Source organism: Nerophis lumbriciformis, linkage group LG26 (assembly GCF_033978685.3).
Source record: "Nerophis lumbriciformis linkage group LG26, RoL_Nlum_v2.1, whole genome shotgun sequence".
NCBI lineage: Eukaryota > Metazoa > Chordata > Actinopteri > Syngnathiformes > Syngnathidae > Nerophis > Nerophis lumbriciformis.
This window is the reverse complement of record NC_084573.2, coordinates 12,356,877-12,381,898: the sequence shown is the minus strand read 5'-3', so window position 1 is coordinate 12,381,898 and position 25,022 is coordinate 12,356,877. Positions and strand designations below refer to the sequence as shown.

Below are 25,022 nucleotides of genomic sequence, written 5' to 3'. Positions count from 1 at the left end.
GCGCACCTTCTTACATACGTCACATACGTATACGCCCTCGCGGAGCAGAGAGGTAGCGGCATGGGTAACGTTAGCTGTGGTGCGAGTGGTAATACGAGAGAAAGAAGGTGCGAATCTGGTAACAAATGAAGGAAGAATTAATTCCCAAGAAAAACAGCACGGGGGTCCATCGTCTGGCGGTGGTTTGGCTTCAAGCGGGAATATGTCGAACAGACAACCGTAATTTGTCAAGTGTGGGGCAAAAGCGTTGCTACAAAAAGTAGCATTACTGCTAATATGTAGCATCATTTGAAAAGTCACCTGCTAGAGAATGAAGAGTGCTTGAAACTCCGCATGTCAACATCTCCGTTCGGTGCCACACCAACAAAATGTCGAGGCAACCATTTCCACATCAACAATGTATGAAAAAAATAGTCAACAACAGAAGGAGATAACGTCCGCAGTAACATACCACATAGCGAAGGACATATACTATTTGATTTCCTATTATGCAGCTCATTTTTATTTGACACTTATTGAAATATCTTGTGTGACATCATGCACAAAAGTGCACTTTGTTTGTTTTAAACTATTGTAGTGGTGTTCTGTACAAAAAGTGCACTTTAATATAGTGTTGTTTTGATATGTCATCTTAGTGACATCATGCACAAAAGTGCACTTGTTTTAAAATGTCTCTGACAATCTTGCACTTTCTGTTTTGGAAATGACATGAATGTTTGTGCCACAGCTTAACTGTTTAATAAATACACTTTTGCTCAATTGACTTAGTTGTGATTTCCCTCTCTGCATGAAAGTTTAAAATGAGCATATATTAATGCAGTATGAAGAAGAATGTTTTAATGTAGACACATAGAATCATCATACTGCTGTGATTATATGCATCAAGTGTTCATTCAAGGCTAAGGCAAAATATCCAGATATGTATCGTGACATGGCCTAAAAATATTGAGATATTAATAAAAGGCCATATTGCCCAGTACTACTATAAACCCATATTAAATTAGCTATAAAACAGTTCTAAGTTAAAGGCCTACTGAAATGGGATAGCAGGTCCATGTGTCATACTTGATCATTTCGCGATATTGCCATATTTTTGCTGAAAGGATTTAGTAGAGAACATCGACGCTAAATTTCGCAACTTTTGGTCGCTGATAAAAAAGCCTTGCCTGTACCGGAAGTAGCAGACGAGTAGCGTGACGTCACAGGTTGTGGAGCTCCTCACATCTGCACATTGTTTACAATCATGGCCACCAGCAGAGAGAGCGATTCGGACCGAGAAAGCAACGATTTCCCCATTAATTTGAGCGAGGATGAAAGATTTGTGGATGAGGAAAGTGAGAGTGAAGGACTAGAGGGCAGTGGGAGCGATTCAGATAGGGAAGATGCTGTGAGAGGCGGGTGGGACCTGATATTCAGCTGGGAATTACTAAAACAGTAAATAAACACAAGACATATATATACTCTATTAGCCACAACACAACCAGGCTTATATTTAATATGCCACAAATTAATCCCGCATAACAAACACCTCGCCCCTCCCGTCCATATAACCCGCCAATACAACTCAAACACCTGCACAACGCACTCAATCCCACAGCCCAAAGTACCGTTCAACTCCCCAAAGTTAATACAGCACATATATTTCCCCATAGTCCCCAAAGTTACGTACGTGACATGCACATAGCGGCACGCACGTACGGGTAAGCGATCAAATGTTTGGAAGCCGCAGCTGCATGCGTACTCACGGTACCGTGTCTGTGCATCCAACTCAAAGTCCTCCTGGTAAGAGTCTCTGTTGTCCCAGTTCTCCACAGGCCAATGGTAAAGCTTGACTGTCATCTTCCGGGAATGTAAACAATGAAACACCGGCTGTGTTTGTGTTGCTGCAGCCGCCCGCAATACACCGCTTCCCACCTACAGCTTTCTTCTTTGCTGTCTCCATTGTTCATTGAACAAATTGCAAAAGATTCACCAACACAGATGTCCAGAATACTGTGGAATTTTGCGATGAAAACAGACTACTTAATAGCTGGCCACCATGCTGTCCCAAAATGTCCTCCACAATCCGTGACGTCACGCGCTGACGTCATCATACCGAGACGTTTTCAGCAGGATATTTCGCGCAAAATTTAAAATTGCACTTTAGTAAGCTAACCCGGCCGTATTGGCATGTGTTGCAATGTTAAGATTTCATCATTGATATATAAACTATCAGACTGCGTGGTCGGTAGTAGTGGGTTTCAGTAGGCCTTTAAATATGGTCATTCGTTTGGTAATGTCAAGGGTCACACATCATTACCCCGTGATCACACCTGTGTAAACACAGGCAACATTTTAAAGCACTCGTTCATGCTGTTTTAATTGGATGTAAAATCAAACAAAACAGGAGCTCAGACCCCAGGAGGTGAGGAGGACTCTTCATTTTCTGTGTGCGGGCAATAATGACAACGGCATCAAAGGAGCGAACTAATGTGGCGCAGAAAGGGTTAAAAAAATGATGAAAAGAAAGAATAAGAAATGAGCTAACTCGTTATTTCTTATGCTTTCTGTGCTCTCTGAACTAGCGTGGAGAACATCACGCACTGGATCAGGATGAAGTCCCTTGACACACCAGTTGCCAAGGCAACGGAATAGTGGTGCTCCGGCTCAAGTAAGGGAGGCAGTGAAACTATCAATATGGGGTAATAAATAATACTGTATATATAGTATAAAATGTATTCAGATATGTAATAAGCATTAGCCAGACCTTACAAAATGTGCAACTTTTGACCTCACAAATGTTTCTTTGGCTTCCAACATCTCATACAAAACCAGTGCAAACTTGGAACATTTTGACATAAAAGCCACCATTCAGCTACCATATTTTTCGGAGTATAAGTCGCACCGGAGTATAAATTGCACCTGTCGAAAATGCATAATAAAAAAGGAAAAAAACATAAGTCACACTGGAGCCCGGCCAAACTATGAAAAAAACTGCGACTTATAGTCCGAAAAATACGGTATGTCCTTTTAGTAGTTTACAACTGTGATTAATACCTTTTTATATCCTTTTTTTTTTTTTTAATTTACATATTTTTTTTAGTTGCAATGCAAAAAAAAAAAAAAGAGTTGTCCAAAACTGCACTGCTTAGTGGAAAACTCATGTAGGTGTGACGTGTGGGTGGCCTGATGCTGTTGTGTTGTATTTTCCACTGCGCATATCTTTACCAAATAATCCTTTCTAGCAGCGAGTTAGGTGAAAAGTCAGATGTTATGATTCCCAACAACGACTGTGAAAGTACGCAGTAAGTATTTGGCCAATGTTAAGTACAAATTTGGTAATATTTAGAAATGACTTCTTTGGTGGAAAACAATGTGGTAATAAAATGCTTAGTTTTATTTGTTGTGATCAAACTTTAAAGGGTTGTGCATCTATTCAGGTATGATGGCAGGTAGCATCTATTTTTCACTAACTGAATATAACTTCATACAGAAATAAGAATCTTAATACTTAAAAAAGTGTTATCGAAATAAATGATGCTAACACTAAAGATGCTGTCTTCCCATTGTTATTCTTTAAACGAGTTGGCTTGAAATACCTATATGAAGTATTTATTTTATTTAGTTTTTTAGCCCTTTAAAGGCCAATATTTACAAAACCTGATCAGAATAATCATTGGCATTAACATTAATTTTAGTGTATTGATATTATTATTATTATTTTACATTTTCACCTTTCCAAACAGACATACAGTATTAATTCAGTAGCAAACTGTAAAAGGTAAAGACTAGGGTTGCGCGATATAAACAATATTCGATACAAATATTTATTATATTTAGATTTGATGGCCCTTTTAAAGGCCAATATTTACGCAACCTGATCAGAATAATCATTGGCATTAACATTGATTTTAGTGTATTGGTATTATTATTTTACATTTTCACCTTTCCAAACAGACATACAGTATCAATTCAATTGCAAAGAGTAAAAGGTAAAGACTCGGGTTGAGCGATATAAACAATATTCGATACAAATATTTATTATATTTCCATTTTTAGCCCTTTAAAGGCCAATATTTACACAACTTGATCAGAATAATCATTGGCATTAACATTGATTTTAGTGTATTGGTGGTATTATTATTATTATTATTTTACATTTTCACCTTTCCAAACAGACATACAGTATCAATTCAGTAGCAAAGAGTAAAAGGTAAAGACTACGATTGTGCGATATAAACAATATTCGATACAAATATTTATTATATTTAGATTTTTAGCTCTTTAAAAAGCCAATATTTACACAACCTGATCAGAATAATCATTGGCATTAACATTGATGTTAGTGTATTGGTATTATTATTATTATTATTATTATTATTATTTTACATTTTTACCTTTCCAAACAGACATACAGTATCAATTCAGTAGCAAACAGTAAAAGGTAAAGACTAGGATTGTGATATAAACAATATTCAATGCAAATATTTATTGTATTTATGTTTTTTAGCGCTTTAAAGGCCAATATTTACACAACCTGATCAGAATAATCATTGGCATTCCGCCCGAGTGCAGCTGAGATAGGCTCCAGCGACCCCAAAAGGGACAAGCGGTAGAAAATGGATGGATTAACATAGATTTTAATGTATTGGTATTATTATTATTATTATTATTTTACATGTTCACCTTTCCAAACAGACATACAGTATTAATTCAGGAGTAAACAGTAAAAGGTAAATACTAGGGTTGTGCGATATAAACAATATTCGATACAAATATTTATCATATTTAGTTTTTTAGCCCTTTTAAAGGCCAATATTTACACAACCTGATCAGAATAATCATTGGCATTAACATTGATTTTAGTGTATTATTATTATTATTATTATTATTATTATTTTACATTTTCACCTTTCCAAACAGACATACAGTATCAATTCTGTTGCAAAGAGTAAAAGGTAAAGACTAGGGTTGCGCGATATAAACAATATTCGATACAAATATTTATCATATTTAGTTTTTTAGCCCTTTTAAAGGCCAATATTTACACAACCTGATCAGAATAATCATTGGCATGAACATTGATTTTAGTGTACTGGTATTATTATTATTATTTTACATTTTCACCTTTCCAAACAGACATACAGTATCAATTCAGTAGCAAACAGTAAAAGGTAAATACTAGAGTTGCGCGATATAAACAATATTCGATACAAATTATGTAAATGTAGGCGACTTTTATTACTATTGTTCAGTGTTAATTTTGACAGCTGTTTTTAATTTAGTTTAAGCTACAGTCTTTTGATGAAAATGTATTTTAGTTTTAGTCATATTTTAGTCATCTAAATTAATTTATTTTTAGTCCAGTTTTAGTCTACGAATTTCCTCAACATTTTAGTCGAAATTGTGTCGACTAAAATATGAAGTATAACAGACAACACATCTTTGAAGTTGTCTTGAAATAACTTTTATTAATTATTATTGCAAAGCATCTCAAAATGTTAATTCACAACAAGACCTGCACTCCATAAATATTTCAATAAGTACATTTCACACTAAACCTTTTTGTGCGTTATTGTTTTAGTTTAAATTTTGCCGTATTTTCAAATGTTTAATAATACATGACTAAAATGGTCACATGAAGAAACAAACTAGTTTTACTCTAGATTTACCACTACAAAAGTAGTGGTAAAGTAAGCAGTCTTGCTCTTTCTCTACTGTCTTTATTAGTAATAGTACAAACCCCGTTTCCATATGAGTTGGGAAATTGTGTTAGATGTAAATATAAACGGAATACAATGATTTGCAAATCATTTTCAACCCATATTCAGTTGAATATGCTACAAAGACAACATATTTGATGTTCAAACTGATAAAAAAAAATTTTTTTGCAAATAATCATTAACTTTAGAATTTGATGCCAGCAACACGTGACAAAGAAGTTGGGAAAGGTGGCAATAAATACTGATAAAGTTGAGGAATGCTCATCAAACACTTATTTGGAACATCCCACAGGTGAACAGGCAAATTGGGAACAGGTAGGTGCCATGATTGGGTATAAAAGTAGATTCCATGAAATGCTCAGTCATTCACAAACAAGGATGGGGCGAGGGTCACCACTTTGTCAACAAATGCGTGAGCAAATTGTTGAACAGTTTAAGAAAACCCTTTCTTAACCAGCTATTGCAAGGAATTTAGGGATTTCACCATCTACGGTCCGTAATATCATCAAAGGGTTCAGAGAATCTGGAGAAATCACTGCACGTAAGCAGCTAAGCCCGTGACCTTCCATCCCTCAGGCTGTACTGCGACATCAGTGTGTAAAGGATATCACCACATGGGCTCAGGAGCACTTCAGAAACCCACTGTCAGTAACTACAGTTGGTCGCTACATCTGTAAGTGCAAGTTAAAACTCTCCTATGCAAGGCGAAAACCGTTGATCAACAACACCCAGAAACGCTGTCGGCTTTGCAAAAACAAAATAAAGTTTATGAGCTTGAACATCAAATATCTTGTCTTTGTAGTGCATTCAATTGAATATGGGTTGAAAAGGATTTGCAAATCATTGTATTCCATTTATATTTACATCTAACACAATTTCCCAACTCATATGGAAACGAGGTTTGTTATTCAGTACAGTTAGTGAATGAATGTGAGTGTGAATGTTGTCTATCTGTGTTGGCCCTGGGATTAGGTGGCGACTTGTCCAGGGTGTACGCCGCCTTCCGCCCAAATGCAGCTGAGATAGGCTCCAGCAAGCCCCGCGACTCCGTAATGGACAAGCGGTATAAAATGGATGGATGGATACAGTATGAGTCATTTGAAAATATCCGCTAAGGCCTACTTACTGTTGCGTAGATGTCCTGCTGATTATCCTGCAGAAGACGCTTCAAGTTGGTTGTATTTGTACCAGAGAAAAATTGTTGTCTACCTTGCAAAAGTAAAATGTGTCCATATGTCTTCTCTTTCTTCCAGGGGTAGAAGACATATTGTAAAGAAGCGTGTAACAATACAGAATATGGATGTAACGATATGACAATTTCACATCACGGTTATTGTGACCAAAATTATCACGATTGTCATGATTATTGAGGAATGTGCTCAAAAAGCTTATTGAACATAACTCAAATAAATGTTAGAAAAAGCACTATTTTGCATTTATTGTGTTTATTTTTCACTGAAGCATTTCAGTTTTAGTGCGCTCTGTTTTTATAGCTAATATTTCATTGCTATGCTGTAAATATGTGTTTCGTACAGTAGCACTTTAAGATTTATTTAAGTGAAAAGTGTGTAAGAAATTTAATCTATTCTAATTGCATAAAATTGCAATAATCTGCATAAATCCTAAAGAATTGCGCGCATACGCTTTTGTAGTCCGTGCCAAAACCGTAGTCCATGGTTGTCAAACTCTGGCCCGCGGGCCAATTTGGCCCACCGTGTAATTTCACTTGGCCCTTGAGGCGATATCAAATTAACACTAAAGCTGGCCCGCCAATTATATATTGCGGCGGTGCCGCTGTAACACCGCGTTCACCGCTAATTCTAATACTTACCAACCCTCCCGGGAGTCTTCCAAATTTCAGCGGCCCTCCCGAAAATCGTCACGTCTGCTTTTCAGACAGTCCGAGTGCTGGCCCAGTCACATAACATGTGCTGCGACCCCAAGAAGGGAATAAGCGGTAGGAAATGGATGGATGGATGCATACTTCATCAACAGCGATACAGGTTACACTGAGGGTAGCCGAATAAAAAACTTTAACACTGTTAGAAATATACGCCACACTGTGAATCCACACCAAACAAGAATGACAAACACATTTCGGGAGAACATCCGCACCGTAACACAACATAAACACAACAGAACAAATACCCCGAATCCTTTGAGGCACTAACTCTCCCGGGACGCTAAAAGGTCTGTATGTGTGTGTGCGGGGGGGGTTTGGTGGTAGCGGAGGTGTATTTTTTAGCGTCCCGGAAGAGTTATTTTTTAATTATTATTATTATTATTTGAAACTCGATTTTGCATGTCACTATAAAGTGATATAAGCCTTGCTTGTTCAATATTCAATGCAAAACTTGTTTGGGTCCCTATTAAAAGGTTAATTTGTTCAACCTTGGCCCGCGGCTTTGTTCAGTTTGAAATTTTGGCCCACTCTGTATTTGAGTTTGACACCCCTGCCGTAGTCGATAAGCTTCTTCTTTTTCTCTATCTTCTTGTTATGGGACATTCATCCTCCGCTGTTGCCATTTCTAATATAAAGTAGTGTAAAGTTCTTACTTATATCTGTCAGTAAACTCACCATGAAGGCGCTAAAACATACCGGTGTAGTGAGTTTACATTATTCACCCAAGGAACTTTAGTTATTAGAGAGTTCCGGTTGGACGTTTTTTCACGGTACACATTTCCGGCCTTGTTGTTGTTTCCGGATGAGGAGATGCTGCTCCGTTGTTGATTTAAGTAAAGTCTGAATGTCATTAAAACAGTTAGCGCCATCTTTTGACACTTCTTCCACTCCCGTCCTTGCACGCTACACCGCTACAACGGACTGTCAGAAAGTGGCTTGACAATGATCTGTAAAACATCATCTATGCAACATTTTGACCAAAGAACCACCCTTACATGTTATGTAGACCACAAGGAAGTGTTTTCAATTTAGAAAAAAATTACAATAATATTACTCCTTTAATGCGCCCTATATATGAAAAAAGATCGAAAAATAGACCATTCATCGGCAGTGCGCCTTATAATCCGGTGCGCCCTATGGTCTGGAAAATACGGTAGTTGCTCAGACAGTAATGTGTTTATAAAAGTTTAGATTGGGATATCTTGTTTTTAACGGGGAAAGACATATGTCTCTTTGTGGAGGGGGGGCGTGGTCGGCGCGCCTGTAGCAGGAATGGGGTGTGTAAGGACCGGCCTCGAAGCACAGCCGGCAGGTGATTGGATTACCCAGCTGGGCCTGATCATCCAATCACCTGCCGTGCTTATCAGCAGCAGCCGGGGCCGAGACGCACGAGTGGAGTTGGAGTTTGAGCCAGACGCTCCACACGCGCCCGAGACCACTCCATAAGAGAGAGAGACAGAGACAGAAGATACGCCAACCAGAAACAGACTGAAAAGTGGCAGAGCAGTGTGCTGTCCTGGCGCGTGTGCGCACAATAAAAACGTTGTTGAACGAGACTACCGGGCTCCCGAGAAGGTCTGTCGATCAGGGGAACCCACAAGAGGGCAATCTCCACACTCTTGTTTCCTTGTTAGCATTCAAGCTAGCGAGCTGGCACTAGTAAGTCCGCCGTGGCTCACGAGTTAATAAAAGTGCAGTTATCGGTTTTTAGATTATTTTAATTTAAAATGGTAATATTAACCTTCAGGAGTGTTGTCGCCGTCATCAATATTACTGTTTATTGTTACATCCCAACAATATAGACTTGTTTACCAAACACTAAGGGTGTAACGGTACGTGTATTTGTATTGAACCGTTTCGGTACGGGGGTTTTGGTTCGGTTCGTAGGTGTACCGAACGAGTTTCCACACGGACATATTAAGTAACGCACCGCCCGTTGTGTAAACAATGCACACCGAGGCACAACCCACGGCATGCTAGCAGCGACCAGGCTAGGACAACATGTAAAAGCCAGAGCAGGAAGACCCTCTTGCCTCGTTAAGATCTCCCGTTTGGGAACACTTCGGAATCGCGGTCCGATACAACAATGGAGGACGAGAGGTGAAAAAAGCGAAAGCGGTTTGCCGACATTGTTCAGCAGCAGTAGGGTATGCTTCTGCCAACACATCAAACATGCTAACCCATTTGAAGCGTCACCACCCCCAAGTGAACATCGCTTCAACGACGAGAAATACGAGCGTCGTGCAAACACCGCATTCAAGCAGCCTCTCCTCGGCGAGTCAGGCAGGGCTAAAGCAATAACAAATGTTTTTATAGCAGCAGATTTAAGACCATATTGATGTGGACCCCGACTTAAACAAGTTGAAAAACTTATTGGGGTGTTACCATTTAGTGGTGAATTGTACGGAATATGTACTGTACTGTGCAATCTACGGTACTAATAAAAGTCTCAATCAATCAATCCAAAAAAGCATTTTATATGTAGAAAGGTTTTGTTAAGAAACCATTCTGAGCCTTATCTTATTTAGATTTTATTTAAGATATGTTGACCGCAATGGACCGTATGTCAGTGTTTTTCAACCTTTTTTGAGCCAAGGCACATTTTTTCCGTTGAAAAAAATGCGGAGGCACACCACTAGCAGAAATCATTAAAAAACGAAACTCAGTTGACAGTAAAAAGTCGTTGTCGCCATTGTTAGATATGACTTTAAACCATAACCAAGCATGCATCACTATAGCTCTTGTCTCAGGGTGGGTGTACTGTCAACACCTGTCACATCACACCCTGACTTATTTGGACGTTTTTGCTGTTTTCCTGTGTGTACTGTTTTACTTCTTGTCTTGCGCTCCTATTTTGTTGTTTTTTTTCTCTTTTTTTGGTATTTTCCTGTAGCAGTTTCATGTCTTCCTTTGAGCGAATTTTCCCGCATCTACTTTGTTTTAGCAATCAAGAATATTTCAGTTGTTTTTATTCTTCTTTGTGGGGACATTGTTGATTGTCACGTCATGTTCAGATGTACATTGTGGACGCCGTCTTTGCTCCACAGTAAGTCTTTGCTGTCGTCCAGCATTCTGTTTTTGTTTACTTTGTAGCCAGTTTAGTTTTAGTTTCGTTATGCATAGCCTTCCCTAAGTTCCACTGCCTTTTCTTAGGAGCACTCACCTTTTGTTTATTTTTGCTTTTAAGTATTAGACACCTTTTTACCTGCACACTGCCTCCCGCTGTTTCTGACATCTACAAAGCAATTAGCTACCGGCTGCCACCTACTGATATGGAAGAGTATTACATGGTTACTCTGCCGAGCTCTAGACAGCACCGACACTCAACAACAACACATCATTTGCAGACTATAATCACTGGTTTGCAAAAATATTTTTAACCCAAATAGGTGAAATTAGATAATCTCCCACGGCACACCAGACTGTATCTCACGGCACACTAGGGTGCCGCGTCACAGTGGTTGAAAAACACTGATGTATGTTATTGTTACCCTTAGCATTGTTACCCTGTTGCATTGATCAGCCTGGTGGTGGCTCACATCCATCACACACACAGCTATTTCTATTTTTGGGCAGAATTATTATAGTGTTCCCAGTGTTAAAAGGATAAAACCAATGTTTATAAATTTGGTAAATAAATAACCAAAAAGTGTATATTTTGTTGTTTTCTTACTGTACCGAAAATGAACCGAACCGTGACCTCTAAACCGAGGTACGTACCGAACCGAAATGTTTGTGTACCATTACACCCTTACCAAACACAGAGTCTTAGTCGTCGTACTTCTGATTGGATCCCCGCCGTAATTTACCCTCGCCCCTCTCCTGCATGTTACTGTGATTGGAAAGATTTCTAACTTGTCCCACCCATCTAATGATGAAATTAAATATGATTGGATTTCGTCTGTCAATTAATTTCGTTTTGTTTTTATTCGTCGACTAAATTGTCCATTGATTTTGTCATTGTTTTCGTCAACGTGCATTTGTTTTGACTGGTTATCGTCCTATTTTAGTCAGGGGAAAATAGGTCGTTGACGATAACTACGACGAAAATTTTTAGTCAACAAAATGACGCTATGCTAGACTGAGCATACGACATCTTTTCCCCGGACATGTCCTCTTTTGCGGGGCTGTCCGGGCGGAGTTTCTTAAATGCCTCAAATGTCCGGCATTTTGAGTTAGGGTTGCGTGTATCTTCAATGTACGTTCAGGGTTAAGATGGGGTTAAAAACAAAACAAATTGTGCGCGCAGCAGCATTCGTGAGGGAGGGGCAGAGACAGAGAGAGAGAGAGTTATGATAAACGCACATGCGTCGCCGAGCTCTGCTTTTTATCCATAGATTTATCAGATTTTATTTTTTATTATCTATAGCAGGGATGTCAAAAGTATGCCCCGGAGGCCATTTGCGGCCCACAGCTAATGTTTTAAAGGTACATTCTAAAAATACTATTAAAATACACAAAAAAGCTTAAAGGTGAAATGTAATTTAGAAAAAGTTAGAATGTTGACTAATAAAACAAAGCTGTTTTTTTTTTTCTTTCAAACTGTCATTGCTCAAAACATAATATTGAATCAAAATCAATGTTATTATGAATTATTGACCTATCCAAGGTTCTGATTACTTCACATTAAATATTCCACTTTGAAAAATATTTTTGGTGGAAGATTTTGCATATTTTGTGTCTGCCATTAAAAACATAGTTTTTATTTGACAAAAAAGGGCGGAAAACAAAAAAACAACATAAAAAAAACTAAAACATTTTGAAATGAGGAATAGATCTGAAGTTGATGTAGACTCCAGAGATGTAAGCGTTAAATATAAAATGTATGTATGCCCTGGCACACCATTATCATCATTTCATCCATCCATCCATCCATTTTCTACCGCTTATTCCCTTTGGTGACCCAAGCAAAACACTTTTTACACTTTTATACTGAAATAAATACACCTACAACTTATTAAATGAAAACATAGAAAAAACTACCAGCAGCGGTAAAGTTTAGATCCATGAAGGAAATCAGAAAGTGAATGAAAGTTTATAACTGAATACATTTACATATGTATACAAATTTGTTTTCTTTTTTTTATAGTTTTTTTTAATGAATTAAGTAACGTTTATGACAACCTTTTTCCAAAACAAAATATAGAATGTGAGATACAACAGGATAATGCATACGTTTATCATTCTTTTTCAAAACGCTTACAAAAAAGTGGGACCCTAAAAATGTACTGTGGGACCCCATTTTGAAAATTCCTAGCGCCAACACTGCTGTCAACAGAGGAGAAAAAAATGCTTCATTTAAATAAATATATTATTTATAAAGCAAGTTCGAGTATTATTGGCAAATGTTCACCTAGTGCCGGCCTTGGCGTGCATATGTGTCCTCTTTTTGGGATTTCAGAATATGGTCAGCATATTCTATGCTTGTATCGTGATAATGTATGTTGAGGACACAATCTAGCTTTGTCCCTCAACTTTGACAGCGAGAAGCGAACGAACGCGTCGTCAACGCAGTGAAGTATTCTCACTAGTGGCTAACTGTACACACTGTAGGAGGGTATGCTCACTGCAAGCTAGAGCTCTTGAATGTAAACAAAGGTCGGTGGATCAATACCAGTGACGTGCAGTCAGGGGAGGCAGGTGAGGCGGGGCCTCACGTGCCATCATGGAAAGAAAAAAAATGTAAAGAAAAAAAATTCATTAAATTGTTATATGTATCCAGTGATTATACTATAAAGTTATTTTCCATTTAACTTCACCAGTTTTAGATTATTTTTATTCAAAATCGCTGAATTTTCACATACATCCATCCATCCATCCATCCATCTTCTTACTGAGAAGAGACTTGCGGTGAGTCAGCAGCCAGTTGAGGCACCAGTGACGTGCGGTGAGGTTCATGACTGGTGAGGCACTGACTTCATCACAGTCAGATTTACAAACATATGAACCCTAAAGAGTATCTTATTCACCATTTGATTGGCAGCAGTTAACGAGTTATGTTTAAAAGCTCATACCAGCATTCTTCCCTGTTTGGCACTCAGCATCAAGGGTTGGAATTGGGGGTTAAATCACCAACAATTATTCCCGGGCGCGGCGCCGCTGCTGCCCACTGCTCCCCTCACATCCCAGGGGGTGATCAAGGGGATGGGTCAAATGCAGAGGACAAATTTCACCACACCTAGTGTGTGTGTGTGACAATCATTGGTACTTTAACTCATTGGCGTTGTTAGGCCTATTTTAGGGGGGCTCAAGCCCCCCTAAAATATTCTTAAGGCCCCCTAAATAATTTGGTGTTTTTTTGTTGGTTTTTTTACAAATAAATGCCGACATATTCATTATAAAGTGGCCCAAATATGAGTTTAAATAAATAATCATATAACCTGTTATTATTTACTCAGTTTCCCCTCACTTCGTAGCGTAAGGTAGAGAGCCCCTTTCGTGCGTCGGTATCCAATCCATTCCACTTGGTCATATAGAAAATGCCCACATCACTCAAATTCCAGCCCGCATTTTCTCTGCGACCTTGCTTGCGGTCCTGCAGGTGTACGAAGCACATTATCTTCCTTTACAATGAGTGAAGCTGCACAAAACCTTGTGTGTGCAATTGTAAATCATTTATTTTTTAAGTTTTGTGTTTCTTGTAGAATCTATATACATATATATACATTAGCCTATTGTTAAAATAATGAAAAAAAACATCATTAAATATATTTGTTTTATTGTATTGTTACATTAATAGCTGTTTTATTATTATAGGATGGCTTGTTAAACATTTAATAGGATTTTCAGAGGGAGGAAAAACCAAGACATTTAATATAAAATGTAAAATGAATAAATACATAAAAAGAAAAAGAAAATATATGGTTAAAAGCCATCATCCCGGGGAGCATTTCATTTCGTCCCGTGCATTTAAAAAAAATAATAATAATGAATAATTTCTAAGTCTTTGTTAGCCGTTTGTGAAGTTTTGTGCTCGTGCGTAACATTCGCTCGCATCCTGTGCATCTCCTGGGGGCAAAGCACCCCCTGTCCTTAAAAGCTAGTGACGCCCCTGCTTTAACTTAACTTTAACTTTACACATACAAACTGTAGCACACAAAAAAGCACATTTAATAAAAAAAACGTTATTATGGTCTTACCTTTACTTATAAGTGCGGGAACAGTGGTGTTCGTGTTGGAGGAGTTGTGAATGAATGAAATATAAAATCCGTGCTGCAGTCTGCAGGTGTACCTAATGTTGTGTCCTTGCAGTCGTTCACGGCTCCTCCGGCGCGAGCAATGTTGTTTTTGCACTTTTTGGCTTCTTATTAAGTGACTTTTTTTGGGTGGATTCGGTCTTGCACGTGGAGGGTTTGGGTGTGGGCTTTGGTTGGTGTGGCGCTCTCGTCGGGGGGTGCAGTCTGCGGAGAAGGTGCCTTAACCAGCACCAGGAGGCGGGGTTACGCGAGCCTCAGCCAGTGCGTCTTCGCAGCAGTTTTATGATCGCTCAGCACAAGAAATACTTTACACACATACAGTTGTTGACAAAATACACTGTACATTATATACCTCAGCTAACTAAACTATGGAAATGTATAATATAGTTCATATAGCAATACGGTCTCACTGCACAGCAGACCAGCAGTTAGCCGAGTCCGCAATCCATGTTGAGGCACTGAGTGACGTGCCTCGACTGGCTGCTGTTCACCGCACCGTCTCTTCTCAGTATTTGAACGGCAAATGTGAAAATTCAGCGATTTTGAATAAAAATAATCTAAAACTGGTGAAGTTAAATGGAAAATAACTTTATAGTATAATCACTGGATACATATAACAATTTAATTTTTTTTTTTTCTTTTTACATTTTTTTTCTTTCCATGATGGCAGGTGAGGCCCCACCTCACCTGCCTCTAGTGACCGCACGTCACTGTGAGGCACGTCAGAGTTGAGCCTCACCATGGATTGCGCAATGACTCGGCTAATTGCTGGCCTGCTGTGCAGTGAGACCGTATTGCTATATGAATTATATTATACATTTCCATAGTTTAGTTAGCTGAGGTATATAATGCACAGTGTATTTTGTCAACAACTGTATGTGTGTAACGTATTTCTTGTGCTGAGCAATCATAAAACTGCTGCGAAGACGCACTGTGTGAGGCACGCAGTAATCCCGCCTCCTGGTGGTAGAGTTGTGCCGTATAATGCACCCCCGGCCTAGAATGCACCCCCTGACGGGAGTGTTATATCAACTAAAGCCCACACTTAAAGTTTCCACATGCAAGATTGAATCTTTTTTAAAAAGTTATTTAATAAGAAGCCAAAAAGTGCATAAAACAATAATGTTCGTGTTGGAGGAGTTGTGAATGACTGCAGGGCCACAACATTAGGTACACCTGCAGACTGCAGCACGGATGGGCATCAGCCGATCCGCCTCCACAGTCATTGCTTATGCAATGAAAGAGTTCGGCTGGTCGCTAGAGAAGGTATACAACTTTGTCAAGGAAAAGAAGAGCATCACATGATTGAACGCAAGTTTCATGCGACAGCTGGCAGAGTACGAGGGCATCCTCTATGCGAGGTACACTGCATTTCTTGACGTGTGCGTGTAGTTGTCCAAACTCATTCCTATTTGTCAGATTTGAATTTGATCTATACATTCAGCAAACAGAGGTGTTGGAGGAGTTGTGAATGACTGAAATATGAAATCCGTGCTGCAGTCGCTGCTGTGCCACAACATTAGGTACACCTGCAGACTGCAGCACGGATTTCATATTTCATTCATTCACAACTCCTCCAACACAAACATTATTCTTTTTGCACCTTTTGGCTTCTTATGAAATAGCTTTTTTAAATAGATTCAATCTTGCACGTGGAAACTTTAAGTGTGGGCTTTAGTTGATATAACACTCGCCGGGGGTGCATTATCCGGCACAACAGCGGCGCATGGACTTCATTTATAAGTAAAGGTAAGACCATAATAACGTTTTTTTTATTAAATGTGCTTTTTTGTGTGCTAGAGTTTGTATGTGTAAAGTTAAAGTAGCAATGATTGTCACACACACACTATGTGTGGTGAAATTTGTCCTCTGCATTTGACCCATCCCCTTGATCACTCCCTGGGAGGTGAGGGGAGCAGTGGGCAGCAGTGGCGCCGCGCCCGGGAATAATTTTTGGTGATTTAACCCCCAATTCCAACCCTTGATGCTGAGTGCCAAGCAGGGAAGAATGCTGGTATGAGCTTTTACACACAACCCGTTAACTGCTGCCAATCAAATGGTGAATAAGATACTCTTTAGGGTTCATGTGTTTGTAAATCTGACTGTGATGAAGTCAGTGCCTCACCAGCCATCAACCTCACCGCACGTCACTGATCAATACAGATATCGGCAATAACGCTACCAAGTATTGTATCTGTATATGATTGAAACTACAGTGGTTAGTTTGATATGTTTTGCTATCATAAAAATGTTTTGTCGTTTTTGTTACTGTTTACAAACTCAATAAATAAGTCCCTGGTCACAGGGACCAAATGATTTAAATCAAAACCAATAGCAGGAAATAATTTCAATATTTCATTAAAATTAGTACACCACCATCTTGTGTTTTTGTCTGATTATAATTGTCATCCAAAATGTAATCATTCAATGATCTTCAAAATGTACCAGTATTGGTCATACCTGTAACTACTTGGTACTGGATCGATACCCACATTTGTAGTATTGCCCGAAACTAATGTAAAGTATCCAAACAACAGAACAATAACTCTTGCTACATTAAACAGAAAGTAACCAGAAAGTAACCAGATAATAACAGTAAATTAACAAGTATTCTGCCGTATTTTTCAGAATACAAGCCGCTACTTTTTTTCTACGCTTTGGACCCTGTGGCTTATAAAACGGTTCACCTAATTTTGGATTTTTCTTCGCCAACGGCCATAATGTTATATGTTCAACAAATAGTTTTCAACACCGACAGAGACACTGAAAAGGTGTGTTATTCTTTGTGTTACGGCGCCATCTTTTGGGCAAGTTGAAATGTACTTCTTGTTTCGTGGCTTGAACCGGAAGTATATCTCGTTTCTGCTCTTCATTCATTACTCAGAGCAACGTTTGTAAGTTTTACAATATAACTAAAACAATTTTTACCTACTAAATGTTCCATGTGTGATGTCTGCAGCAGTGTTTTATGCAGTATTGAATGTGCTATCGTAATTACAGATGTCCGATAATGGCTTTTTTGCCGATATCCGATATTCCGATATTGTCCAACTCTTAATTACCGATTCCGATATCAACCGATACCGATATATACAGTCGTGGAATTAACAAATTATTATGCCTGATTTTGTTGTGATGCCCCGCTGGATGCATTAAACCAGTGTTTTTCAACCTTTTTTGAGCCAAGGCACATTTTCTGCGTTGAAAAAAATGCAGAGGCACACCACCAGCAGAAATCACAAAAAAATGAAGCTCAGTTGACAGTAAAAAGTCGTTTTTTTGGATATGACTTTAAAGCATAACCAAGCATGCATCACTATAGCTCTTGTCTCAAAGTAGGTGTACTGTCACCACCTGTCACATCACACCCTGACTTATTTGGACTTTTTTGCTGTTTTCCTGTATGTAGTGTTTTACTTCTTGTCTTGCGCTCCTATTTTGGTGGCTTTTTCTCTTTTTTTGTTTTTTTCCTGTAGCAGTTTCATGTCTTCCTTTGAGCGATATTTCCCGCATCTACTTTGTTTTAGCAATCAAGAATATTTCAGTTGTTTTTATCCTTCTTTGTGGGGACATTGTTGATTGTCATGTACGTATGTACTTTGTGGACGCCGTCTTTGCTCCACAGTAAGTCTTTGCTGTCGTCCAGCATTCTGTTTTTGTTTACTTTGTAGCCTGTTCAGTTTTAGTTTCGTTCTGCTTAGCCTTCCCTAAGCTTCAATGCCTTTTCTTAGGGGCACTCACCTTTTGTTTATTTTTGGTTTAAGCATTAGACACCTTTTTACCTGCACCCTGCCGCTGTTTCCGACATCTACTAAGCAATTATACTTGCTGCCACCTACTGATATGGAAGAGTATTACATGGTTACTAAGCACCGACACTCAACAACAACACATCATTTGCAGACTATAATTACTGGTTTGCAAAAAATATTTTAACCCAAATAAGTGAATTTAGACAATCTCCCACGGCACACCAGACTGTATCTCACGACACACTAGTGTGCCACGGCACAGTGGTTGACAAACACTGCATTAAACAAGGTTTTCCAAAATAACTCAACTCAAGTTATGGAAAAAAATGCCAACATGACACTGCCATATTTATAATTGAAGTAACAAAGTGCATTATTTTTTTTAACATGCCTCAAAACAGCAGCTTGGAATTTAGTACATGCTCTCCCTGAGAGAGCATGAGGAGGCTGAGGTGGGGGGGGTTTGAGATGGGGGGGGGGGGGGGGTAGCGGGGGGTGTATATTGTAGCGTCCCGGAAGAGTTAGTGCTGCAAGGGGTTCTGGGTATTTGTTCTGTTGTGTTTATGTTGTGTTACGGTGCGGATGTTCTCCCGAAATGTGTTTGTCATTCTTGTTTGGTGTGGGTTCACAGTGTGCCGCATGTTTGTAACAGTGTTAAAGTTGTTTATATGGCCACCTTCAGTGTGACCTGTAGATATTATGTGATTGGGCCGGCACGCAAAGGCAGTGCCTTTAAGGTTTATTGACGCTCTGTACTTCTCCCTATGTCCGTGTACTACTCCGTACAGCGGCGTTTTAAAGAGCTATAAATTTTACTTTTTGAAACCGATACCGATAATTTCCGATATTACATTTTAAAGCATTTATCGGCCAATAATATTGGCAGTCCGATATTATCGGACATCTCTAATCGTAATGTAAACAAGCTTGCGTTGTTAGCATTATGCTAACATGTTTGCAAGTGTCTGTGTTAGTATTATTACCTCACAATGGAATTATTTTCGTGTTTTTTCAGTTTTGTAAATTCACCAAAATGTCACGGTGTAGTTATTAAGTCTCTTTAGCTGATGGAGAGCTAGCTTCTGTAGCGAGTGGGTCCATGACGATGACTTCTGTTTTGTTTGATCAGCCGTTTTACTGCTGTGTGACAGGCATTGTTTGGAAACTATTAAGGTATGTTAATAAACGTTTACAAAATATTTCACATCAGTTTTGACAGAATAATACAACCAAAAATGCCACAATACGTTACTGCATATGTCAGCAGCTAAATCAGGAGCCTTTGTAACCCATTTAGAAATGCTTCTATTATCATTTACAAACATAATATATCGTTATCGCATGAAGCTGCAATACATATTGCAACATACAGTAGGTTAGATTTTAGCCGCATCGCCCATTCTTAGTAAAGACATGGTTAGAATCAGAATAAGTAGCAGCATCTGGTAGACAACTACAACAGCTAAAAGTGTAAATAATAGAAAAAGGATTCGGTAAATTTATGTTATCAGAGATTTTGAAAAAATATGAGATAGGCCCTAGCACCCCCCGCATCCCCAAAAGGGACAAGCGGTAGAAAATGGATGGATATTTTGCATATTTATAGACTGTTGCACTGATACTGGAGTTGCTTTTAATCTCATTGTACCTGTGTATAGTGACAATAAAAGGCATTCCGTTCTATTCAATGGTTTCCAATTGGACATTTGTCATGAGGAAAGAATGTGTTACTTGATGTTGTGCTGCGCCATTTTAAGAAACCAATGATTACTGTTTTAAAAATAAATATCCTCTGGCATCTACAGTGTATTCTTTCAACTCAGTCAAATTGGCATATATAAACAAATAACACAAATATTGACAAAATGTATCCCCAGAATGTCTTAAAAGTTTAAATAGTCCACAAGTGTGTTTGTCGTTGCGTACAACACACACACACACACACACACACACACACACACACACACACACACACACACACACATTCTTGTATTTGACACGCACTTTCTTGTATTCCTTACCTTCTTGAGACCGCCGAAAAATGCCTACCTCTTTAGGACCACCCTTTTTAGATATATACAGATTTGTATTTACAACATTAATAATATATACAAACTATGCAAATAAAAGGTAAGCTTTTAGTTCATTATTTTTTCTTTTTAATTTTTTGTTTGTAATTGTTTTTTTAATTTTCATTATTTACTTCAAGTTATTGCAGTATGTCTCTATATACATATTTTTTTTTAATTAATTTTGGCCAAACGGGGCGCATTTTAATTTCTTACACACACTTATTACATATGTTGGCCAGAGGGGGAGCACTTACATTTTTTACACACACTTGTTATTTCATATGTTGACCAGAGGGGGAGCACTTTTACAACCGACGTATAGTACAATTTGTAAAAGCCCTCCTTTTTGGAATCACCCTAATTTTGATAGATTTCAAATGAGCTCTCTATTTTTTGTTTTTTGTAATGTGCTTAAGGCCGATTGACAAACGAGTCACGGACTACAAGTCGTAAAATCAGCTGCGCACCTGGCGGGGTTTTTCGGGGATGAATAGGGAAGTCCTTCTTTAGCTGCCGTCTTGTTTTATCATATATTGCTGCCTTTGCGAATGTTTACTTTTGTATGCACATTAAATCAACGAAAAAAAATCCTGACTTTGGAGCAATGTTCACGGACTCTAGTATTTGGCTCTCTATTAGATGCAATGGTTTTCCGTATTGGGGCCATGATGTCGGTCCTAACTTGTTCACCGGTCCTCATATGGAAGATACTTTTCCTCGTTGATGTCTCAAGAAGGGGAGAAATACAACATACACACACTCTCTCTCTTGTATTTGTTACCTTATTGAGACCTTTGAAAAATGACATAAAAAGGTAAGCTTTTAGTAATTTATTTTTATTTTTTTGTAATTTTTTTTTAATCTTCATTATTTACTTTGTTATTACAGTATGTCTCTATGTACATATTTATTTATTTATTTGTTTTTTTATTAATTCTGACCAAACGGGGCGCATTTTAATTTCTTACACACACTTATTACATATGCTGGCCAGAAGGGGAGCACTTACATTTTTTACACACACTTGTTATTTCATATGTTGACCAGAGGGGGAGCACATTTACAACCAACATACAGTACAAATTGTAAAAGCCCTCCTTTTTGGAACCACCCTAATTTTGATAGATTTCAAATGAGCTCTCTATTTCTTGTTTTTTATAATGTGCTTAAGGCCGATGACAAACGAGTCACGGACCACAGCACCGGAAGTCGTAAAATCAGCTGCTCACCCGGCGGGGTTTTTCGGGGTTGAATAGGGAAGTCCTTCTTTAGCTGCCGTCTTGTTTTATCATATATTGCTGCCTTTGCAAATGTTTACTTTTGTATGCACATTAAATCAACGAAAAAAAATCCTGACTTTGGAGCAATGTTCACGGACTCTAGTATTTGGCTCTCTATTAGATGCAATGGTTTTCCGTATTGGGGCCATGATGTCGGTCCTAACTTGTTCACCGGTCCTCATATGGAAGATACTTTTCCTCGTTGATGTCTCAAGAAGGGGAGAAATACAACACACACACACTCTCTCTCTTGTATTTGTTACCTTATTGAGACCTTTGAAAAATGACATAAAAAGGTAAGCTTTTAGTAATTCATTTTTATTTTTTTGTAATTGTTTTTTCCATCCATCCATCCATTTTCTACCGCTTATTCCTAATCTTCATTATTTACTTTGTTATTACAGTATGTCTCTATGTACATATTTATTTATTTGTTTGTTTTTTATTAATTCTGACCAAACGGGGCGCATTTTAATTTCTTACACACACTTATTACATATGTTGGCCAGAGGGGGAGCACTGGCGGGGTTTTTCGGGGATGAATAGGGAAGTCCTTCTTTGGTTGCCGTCTTGTTTTACCATATATTGCTGCCTTTGCGAATGTTTACTTTTGTATGCACATTAAATCAACAAAAAAAATCCTGACTTTGGAGCAATGTTCACGGACTCTAGTATTTGGCTCTCTATTAGATGCAATGGTTTTCCGTATTGGGGGCCATGATGTCGGTCCTAACTTGTTCACCGGTCCTCATATGGAAGGTACTTTTCTTCGTTCATGTCTCAAGAAGGGGAGAAATACAACAACACAAACACACTCTCCCTCTCTTGTATTTGTTACCTTATTGAGACCTCCGAAAAATGACATAAAAAGGTAAGCGTTTAGTAATTTTTTTAAATTTTTTTTATATTTTTTTTGTAATTGTTTTTTAATCTTCATTATTTACTTCGTTATTACAGTATGTCTCTATGTACATATTTATTTATTTATTTATTAGTTTTTTATTAATTCCGACCGAACGGGGCGCATTTTAATTTCTTACACACACTTATTACATATGTTGGCCAGAGGGGGAGCACTGGCGGGGGTTTTCGGGGATGAATAGGGAAGTCCTTCTTTAGTTACCGTCTTGTTTTACCATATATTGCTGCCTTTGCGAATGTTTACTTTTGTATGCACATTAAATCAACGGGGAAAAAAATCCTGACTTTGGAGCAATGTTCACGGACTCTGGTTTTTGGCTCTCTATTAGATGCAATGGTTTTCCGTATTGGGGGCCATGATGTCCTCATATGGAAGATACTTTTCCTCGTTGATGTCTCAAGAAGAGTAGAAATACAAGAACCCACACACACACACAGTCCAGACTGCAATAAGCATTAAGGATGTGATGCAGTCTTAAATGGGTGTAACCCTCAAACTACACCCTCCTATCTTGACTTCGGTTGTCACGGCAAACTTTGTCAGAGTCGCTATGTCACAAGAAGTTTGTTTCGGCTTTTGTTTTAGGGGAAAAAAAGACGTAAAAAAATACCTTCTTTTCAGTTGTAGGAGGTGATGTAGTCTTCCGGTAGAAGAATACGCTTCGGTCGCTCCACTTTTATGTCGTCTTCAGAGCAGCCAGACTACAACTTCTAACGACGGGTGACAAAACACACAAAAATACACTCTTAAAAGTGTGTTTCGGTGCTAAAAGGTAGTGTAATTGTTTTTGTTGTTTGTTTTTGTTTTTTACCGTAGTGTGCTGCCGATGCTGGAGCTTGGACGGTTGGTGGAAGATGTGACAAGAGCTCGATTTTCATCCGGCTCGTCCATAAAACGATGGGGGAACTCATGTCATATATATTTCCATGAAACATCGCTTTTTGAAAGAATTTGGACTTTTATGGCATTTCAAGTAGTATTACGGCACAGAAAGAGATTTTTTGAATGCTAAAATTGTTTAATTTTGACGGTTGTGCCCGTTCGTGCGTGTGTCGTGTGTCCACGCACCCCCGGCCTGAACAACAATGGTTCATTCCACCCTCACCGAGTTGCTTCCATCGGAGAAAAAGTCTCAGCGTCCTGTGGAAAATTATCTCTCAGGACTATTCTTAGCTCTCTATCTGAAATACACGTCTGAGAAAAAAAAACATCTGAATGCAAAAAAAAAAAAAAAAAAAATACAGATTTGTATGGTTAAGAATGTTATTGAGGAAGTTCCATTTCAAAAGTGTACAGTTAGCCTATTTGCATTGGGAAACAACAACCCATTAATAGCCATCAAGAATCATTTTAAAGGGTCTGTATTTTTACACATTAAGAAATAAAATTCTTAATTATGCAGGCGTTTTATGCAAGAAACACACGTAATAGTCAGTTACAGCGACACTACAGGAAGTGTGGTGTGTACAGTATGTCAGCATGTCTACTCAGTGGATCAATTATTAACACTGTGTGTGTGTGTGTGTTTCTGAAGCCTGACACCTGTTCCTATAAGCACATGGTGTGTTCATCGCTCCCTAGAGAAGGGATGCATGCACAGGGGCGTAGCACCAAATCCTGGGCCCCCATACACAAGGCTCTTGAAGGGCCCCCCCTATCCTCATCCTGAACCTAATGTCGCCGCCCAAATAGACACACACTTGGCGTTTTTACATGCCTTAAAAAACCGCGGTCATTTGTTTACGTTCTGGTTGCGAGGTGTGCCGATCAAACGCGGCAGTTTCAGTTTGTTGATTGGTGTCCCCACCTGCTGCCGCCGCTAATTATCGCCCCGTTATGGACCCTTTTCATTGTTGGCCGTTGGCGCCTGTTATGCATGAATTTTAGCTTTACGCTATATAATACTGTTTTGTTTTGTTCTATGCTGAGACCCGCAAGCTTATTCGCCTTTTTTTGTATTTTTGCTCCAAAGTTCAAGAACGAAATAATCTTTCGTGGAGGGTGGGGGGGGGCACAGGTTCGGTGGCCATAGATGAAGCGCTGGCTGTCCAAAGTCGGGACCCGTGGTGGACCGCTCGTCTGTGCATCGGTTGGGGATGTCTCTACGCTGCTGACCCGTCTCCGCTCGAAATGGTCTCCTGCTGGCCCCACTATGGACTGGACTCTCACTATTATGTTAGATCCACTATGGACTG

General features: G+C 38.8%; 1 protein-coding gene and 1 long non-coding RNA gene across 2 annotated transcripts in view; one reads left to right on the top strand and one right to left on the bottom strand.

The window, feature by feature from the left end:
- hpcal1 (hippocalcin-like 1) overlaps positions 1-23,697 on the bottom strand; it is a 63,505-nt gene extending 39,808 nt beyond the window's left edge. Inside the window, exons 1-2 of the mRNA XM_061987356.2 lie at positions 23,639-23,697; positions 23,438-23,537 (exon numbers count right to left, since the gene is read on the bottom strand). The gene's annotated coding sequence lies outside the window, so the exon portion shown is untranslated. The remainder of the gene's footprint in view (positions 1-23,437; positions 23,538-23,638) is intronic.
- Positions 1-24,769, top strand: part of LOC133623889 (uncharacterized) — a 61,256-nt gene extending 36,487 nt beyond the window's left edge. Inside the window, exons 2-3 of the long non-coding RNA XR_009817948.2 lie at positions 23,449-23,547; positions 23,644-24,769. This is a non-coding gene — a long non-coding RNA (uncharacterized lncRNA). The remainder of the gene's footprint in view (positions 1-23,448; positions 23,548-23,643) is intronic.
- Positions 24,770-25,022: the final 253 nt, after the last annotated feature.